Source organism: Dromiciops gliroides, chromosome 2 (assembly GCF_019393635.1).
Source record: "Dromiciops gliroides isolate mDroGli1 chromosome 2, mDroGli1.pri, whole genome shotgun sequence".
Classification (NCBI taxonomy): domain Eukaryota; kingdom Metazoa; phylum Chordata; class Mammalia; order Microbiotheria; family Microbiotheriidae; genus Dromiciops; species Dromiciops gliroides.
In genome coordinates, this window is record NC_057862.1 from 459167378 (window position 1) to 459174953 (window position 7576).

Below are 7576 nucleotides of genomic sequence, written 5' to 3' on the forward strand. Positions count from 1 at the left end.
ACCTGTTCAACCAGTCCCAGGGCAAGCTTGCAGGAGAAATGAGAAGTGAGCACAGGGCTTTCATTTCAGCACAGGGGGCAACAGAGGCCTTGAAAGTTGACCCCACCACCTTCGGAAGCAATGAAGTTTCTGAGTGGCCTTCAAGGCTCTCGATGGTGGAGACCAATAGATAGCTAAGGGACACAATCTGAGGGATGCTTTTCATTGAGAACCCTCTAGATGGGGAATCCAAGGATGAAGCCCAAAGGCAGCCATATCCCCAGATTTACTGCCAAGCACTCAAGGAAAATGTCCAGCATCTGGGGATGGAAATTTCAAGGGCTCATTCATTTGACAGAATGAGAAGCTAAGATGCCCAAGAGAGTTAATGATTTGCCCGAGGTCACAAAGCAAGTAAGTAAAAGAGCAGAATATGGTCTTGGACCCTTAGGCTGCATGTCTAAATGTCCTTTCTCCTACTCCACATCATGCTACCTTTTCAGATACACTGTTGCCCATCCAGAGAGCAGGTAAATTCATGGGGAGCAGGAGTATAATTACCATAATTGTAAGCCCACAATGTAAAGATGCTTAACTGGGGTTGGGAGAGAGAAATTCATCTCACTTGGCCTCATTGGGGACATCTGTACGATCTGATCATCAGCTGGATTTGGAGCAGATGCCATGGTACTCGTAAAGATTTAGTATAAGGGGCAGCTACGTAGTGCAGTGGATAAATGACTCCTGAGTTCTATTTGAGTTTGATAATACTGGCGTAGGACACCTGTAACCCAAAAGAAGGTTAAAAAACAACTTGAGGGGGCAGCTAGGTGGCACAGTGGATAAAGCACCGGCCCTGTATTCAGGAGGACCTGAGTTCAAATCTGGCCTCAGACACTTACTAGCTGTGTGACCCTAGGCAAGTCACTTAACCCTCACTGCCCCACCAAAAAAAAAAATTAGTATAATGATAATTATAATGAATTATTCTTCTTTTTGGAATCCCTCAAGCTCCCTGGGTGCTTTGGCAGAATAATCTGTCCCTGTGCCCCTGTCCCAGTCTGCAAAGGTGACATCAGGAGATAGCCCAGGCAAGGCCCCAGGGAGGGTTCCCATCACCCATCCGCCCAACCACAGTTGATGCTCCTCAGCCTCAAGCCTCAGGCATGAGACTTGTTCGTCTAGTGATTTTTCTGAGGGCAATGAAACCCAGTGAGATGCCAGTGATGTTAGGTGAGGCCCATGGTACTGTAGAAAGAACACTGGCTGGGGAAATCAGGATGCCTGGCTTCCTAGCTCTGTCAATATCTACGGGACCATGGGCAGATCATTATCCTCTCTGGATCTCAAGTTCCCTCATCTGAACGATGAGAGATTTGGACTAGGTGAGCTCTAAGGTCCTTTTCAGCTCTGATATTTGAAGTTCTAAGGCCCCTCCCAGATGGAACATTCTGTGTTCCAGGTTTTAGGGTCCTTTCTGGCTCTGTTATCCCATATTCCAAGGTCATGGCTCTCTCTAATATTCTATGTTCCAAGGTCTCCTCCAGCTCTAAGGCCTTCCAAGCCCATAATTCTTTGCTTTAAGAGACCTTCCACCTCTGCTAGTCTATGTTCTGAGGTTCAGTAGCTCTGGATCCCCAGCTTCTGAGCTTGAATCACCTCCCCATAAAGACTTTCAGGGTGTTTCCAGGAGGCTAGGCAACAGAGGCTGGGGAAAGTGTCTGGCGGCTCAGGCCTCTGCTTTTCTTCAGGGAATGAGCTTCCAGAACAAGCTGTCCCTTCCCCTGGGGGCCGGCAAAGATCTGTAACAGCTTCACAGTCTATTTCTCTCTATTACACAGCTATGAGATGGGGGATGGGGGATGGGGGATGGGAACGGGGTCAGGGAAAGGGTTGAGTGCAGATCCTTGAGAATGGACAAAGGCCATCATGTAGAAACATGATTTGGGGGGAGGCTTAGGAATGTTATAGGCTTATGGCCTGTTGGATTTGGGGTTTTCTGAAAAGTCTCATCCTCCCTCCCATTCCCCAGGCTCAGGACACTGGTCTCTGAGAGAGACTGTGGTCTATTTGAGAGGCAGGAACACAAATTAAGCCAGCCAGTATAGGAGAGGCAGGGGGCGAAATGAGGACCTGAGGAAGGAGAGAAAGAGTGTGCAATGCAAGGCTGGGTCAGTCCCACCAGTGTCCCAAGGACAAGGTGCTTGGGAATCTGGGACCAGATGACTTATATATGACAATTAAACCAAAGAAGGTGTAGGTTCCAGTCCATGTCCTTGACACAGACTCACGTAGATGCATGTTCTTGTGGCAGGGGCAAAGGCAGTGGTGGTACTGCATGTCACCATGCCCATGGAGACCTTTAGCCATGCCTCTCCCGTGTGTGCCAGCCTGTTCCATGCATGGATGACCATAAGCATTCCTTCTGCTACAGAGCCTATCCCAGTACAGGTGAAACAATAGAACTAGGAGCAGAGAATTTTTTAATCAGCTAGAAAGTTACCGTCATCAACATCAAGAGATTCCATTTGACTTGGCCAGTTGTAGCAGAGTGGAGAAGGTCAGAGGAGACCAGCCCACAGGGAAGAGAGTCCAGGGACTTGGCCCTGCAGCTCCCTCAGAGGGGAAGGATCCATAGGGTAGGTTCCTTCCAGGTAAGAATTCTCTCTTAAGGAGCCTCCCTCAGGTCAAAGAACCAAACAAAGTTAGATTCAGCCTATCCTATGCCATCTATCATGAGATTTAGAGTAGGAAGGGACTTTGAAATCATCTAACCCAGGGGTTCTTAACCTAGAGGTCATTTTGTGGGGTGGGGAGAATCTTTATTTTCACTAACCTGCTTTCCCTTTGCAATCCTATATACTTTATGTGATTAAGAACATTATTTGGGGCTGCTAGGTAGCACAGTGGATAAAGCACAGGCCCTGGAGTCAGGAGGACCTGAGTTCAAATCAGGCCTCAGACACTTGACACTTACTAGCTGTGTGACCCTGGGCAAGTCATTTAACCCCCATTGCCCATCAAAAATAAAGAACATTATTCCAAGAAGGAAGTCATAGGCTTCACCTGATTGTCACAGGGGTCGATGGCACAAAAAAAGATTAAGAACCCATGATCTGGTCCAACCCCGTTATTTGACAGAAGAGGGAACTTCTATAAATTTCTCTCCAGAAAGAAGTGACTTACCCAATGTCCCCCGATTTCATCATTTGAACCTAAATCCTCTAAGCCCAAATCCAGTTTTCTTTCTATTCTAGCATGTTGCCTCCTATGCCCTTGTTATGCCCCTACTAGACCCCATGGGCACAAGCCACTTCATCCTACCCCAGTTCATCCCCTCTTGCTGCTCTGGTTACTTGGATTTGTTCCAACAGAGTCCCCACAAAATCGAGCCATTCTGTGTTGGGAGACAAACAGCTCCATCCTCCAGGGACCTGAACTGTATCATGTCCTGACTCATCCCTCCCTACCTACCCAGTCCTCCAGACCACACCTCTATCTCTGCCCGCTCCCTGAGCTAAAAGGCCAGATCTGCCCTCCTGCCTACCCGATTCAACCAGAAATCACACATCATAGGAACTTCAGGAATCATCTAGTCCACTTCTTCCAACCCTGCCCCACCTTCCTCAAGAAACTGAGGTTCTAAGAAGTGTCCCATAGGGGCAGCTAGGTGGCACAGTGGATAGAGCACTGGCCCTGGATTCAGGAGGACCTGAGTTCAAATCCGACCTCAGACACTTAACACTTACTAGCTGTGTGACCCTGGGCAAGTCACTTAACCCCAATTGCCTCACTTAAAAAAAAAAAGGGTCCCATAGTTAATAAATAGCAGAGTTGTAACGAACCCCTGTCAGCTTCAAATCCAATTCTCTTCCCATGATACTACATTTGGTGGCTCCCAGATGTCTACCTATGGTCATGTCCCCAGTCCATGATCAGCTTGTCATTATTACCGATGCCATCAAAGACCCAAGATGCTGGATGGACTATTGTGAAGAGAGGGGTCCCCTTGCCTAGAGGTGAGGGTGAGGAAAGAAAGCCACAGGCTTCTTGCCCACCCTCCACTTCACTTTCCCAAATCAAGGCTGAGGAAGGTAAGGGAAGCAGGGTGCTCAGTCATAGACTGAACCTCAGTCAAAGGCCAACCACAGTCAAGTTGGGCAAAATGGTTCTACCCCCACCCCCACCTCCACCCCCCAACCCGGTTCCTCCAGCAACATCCTCCTAAAACAATGGGCTGCTTTGTGCTGGTCCGTAGGCGTGTTGTCAAGGTGAGCAGGAATTGGCAGAAAGCCCTGCTGGCTCTCACCCCACTGCCGGGGCCCACATCCCAGCAGCAGGAATGCTCATAACTGCCGAGGCTGGGGGGTGTGGAGCCAGGCCCCACAGTGGTGGGGTCTCCAGGCTAATCAGCGCCCCAAGGTTTACTCTGGGCCAAGGAAGAGAGACTCCCCGGCTCTCTGAGAGCTGTGTGCTTTCAGTGCACCTGGATGGGGGCATGTTATCATAGGCCAAAGAAACCTGGAACCTTACAATCTCAGAAATGGAAGGGCTCCTTGAATTGAGAATACCAGAGCTAGAAGAGCCCCAAGAACATACAGGTGAGAACTGAAAGTCAGCCTAGAACGGAGAATAGCAGAGTTGGAAGCGAATCTGCAAACACAGACCATAGAATTTCAGGCACAAAGAGCATCTTAGTATTTGGAACATTAGTGCTAAAAAGAACCTTGGCTCTAGGACTTAGAACGTCAGACCTGGACGTGACCTTGGAAAGTGTCTCATCTGACCCTCTTCATTTTCAAAGATGAGCTAACCCAGGCTCGTAGAGAGGTACCCTGGATCACACTGAGTCAGTGACGGAGCCAAGACTACAATCACAGATAGAGATCTGGAAGAGATCTCTATGTCCAATAACACCCTCATTTTACAAATGAGGAAATGGAGGCTCAGAGAGGGCAAGTGACCTGCCCAGGGTCACACAGCTAGTAAGTAGAAGAGTTGGGATTTGAATCTAGTTCTTCTGACTCCAAATCTGGTGCTCTTTCCATTATACCACTTTAAAATCCTGGCCCCCAATTCCTGATTCTCTCTATCATGCCACGTTAGCTGGATGTGGTCTGGGCCTCCTCTGAGTAGTAAGAACACATCATCAATCCTCATTGGGCCTAGAGGACAATTCTGCGAGTTTGTCCTCTTGATTGGGGGGCAGGGGGAGATGGTGTGGATTGGGATGGAGCTTCCCTGCTCTGCTCACCTAGGCAGAGGCTGCAAAGCTTTTGACCATGAGGAGAATAGTAGCTAAGATTTCTATGGCACTTGACAATTCACAAAACCCTTTCCTCTTAAGAATTTTGGGAGGGTAGATAATAATCCCATTTTACAGATAAGGAGACTGAGGCTCAGAAAGATGGAATGGCTTGTCTAAAGTCACTCAAATAGTGAATAATGGGGCAGCCAGGATTCAAAACCCAAGTCTTCTTGCTCAAAGAATGCTTTCTACCCTACCACACTTCCTCTAACAACCAGCAGGGGAAAGAGGCCCCCAGACACAGGTATGTTTGGGCTATAGGGACAGGGGAGTTGGGTGGGGGATGGGTAGGTGGAGACAGTAGAAGAGGATCACTCACCAGAAATAAGAAGGAAGATAAATGGTGTTTCACAGCAGTGTCACTACCACTCCAGGCCTGGGCCAGGGCTTGTGGCTTGTTCATGACCCACCCCCCTCACCCCCCCCCCCCCGGGAGCCTTTCCCATCCTGGGCTTCCACGCTCAAATGACACCAATCTCCCCCTGTGCCCTGGACCAGCCCAGGAAAGGTTTCCATGCCCCTTCTCTTGCCCACAAAACCCGGGAGCCCAGCCAGCTTCCTGGGACAACAAACCCTATCCAGGGGAAATCTCACTCACAACCAACTCATATTTCTAGAACACTTTGCTCACAACACAGCGCTTTTCTCCAAATAGCCCTATGAAGTAGGGAGCACAAGTATAATTATTCCCATTTTACAGACAAGGAGGCACAAATAAGTAATGTAACTTGCCTGTGGTCACACAGGTAGTAATTATCAAAGTTAGGATATGAATACAGATCTCCTGACATCAAGCCCAATGCTCTCTCCTCTGGAATTGACCAGATGCTAGGCAGGTCAAAGGGCAGCTAGGTGGCAAAGTACGTAGAGTGCCAGGCCTGGAGCCAGGAACACTCATCCTGAGTTCAATTCCCATCTCAGATACTTACTAGCTGTGTGACTCTGGGCAAGTCACCTAACTCTATATACCTCAGTTTCCTCATCTGTAAAATGAGCTGGGAAAAGAAATGGCAAACTGCTCCAGAATCTCTGCCAAGAAAACCCCAAATGGGATCACAAAATCAGACATGACTGAAAACTCAACAACAACAAGACAAGTCAAGATCATGGGTTCAATTCCCACATGGGCCAAATGGTATATCTTTCTTCCATGACCACAGACTAAGCTTGAGGCCTAGTCTGACAGCCTCCCCTTGGTCATAAAGGCAAGAGAGTATGAATGACTCAATGGAAAGCCATCCCCATAGCTGGAAGGGCAAGTCGTCCTAAGATAGCACTGTCTTCATGCATTGGACACACATCTTCATGCACTGACACATAAAACTCAAGGATTTCGAGTTGAAAGGGGCCTGAGAAATCATCGGTTCCAACCCTCTTATTTTACAGAGAAGGAAACTGAGGCCCAGAAATGTAAAGGTCACATGGTGAATATGTATCAGAGAAGATTCAGACCCAGTTTTCTGGCTATGAATGTTATAGTCTTTCTCCTCCATCACACTGACTCTGCAAAGGGAATATAGGGGCCATCTGGGACCAAGACCTAGGGTCTGATAAACATAGTGGTAGCTCCCGTTTCTATACTGCTTTAGGGTTTATAAAACACTTTCTTCACAATAACTCTATGGGGAAGGTAGTCTTATTTTAACCCCCATTTCGCAGATGAAGAAACTGAGACTCCAAGTGATATTACATGGCTAGCACGGGGCAGAGCTAGGACTCAAAACCCAACAGGATTTGGGGGGCTCAAAGGGCAGGTGAAAAGGTTTATAATGTGTCGCCTTCAGGTAGTATCTGAACCCCTGGATTTCCTTCTGAAATTCAGAGCTTTAGTTGGGAGGAGGGAAAGAGGTCCCTAAAGTTCCCCAAAGGGGTAGGAGACAGGAAGCTAGTAATTATCTCCTGTACCGTCATGAGGAGAAACAGTTAAATTAGCCAGCCCTGGGATTATTCTCAGCCTTCCCCCTTCAGTTCCCCAAGTTCCTTCCTGGAATGGCCCTTAGAACATAGAACCTGGTATGTCAAAGCTGAAGGGACCTTGACACATAAGGAAATACAATGTCTGAGCTCTGAACATAGAATGTAGAATGATGGGAAGGGTCTCAGAACAAAGAACACAGACTATTAGAGCTTGAGGGGATTTTAGAACATAGAACTTCAGAGTAGAAAGGGAAGATGCCATCTAGAACCCAATACCCTCATTTGGCAGATAAGGAAAAAGAGAGGAATTCTGTGTCCAGGGTGTTGTGGGAGAAGCTGGGTCTTACAACTTTCATTCATTTCCATACCAGG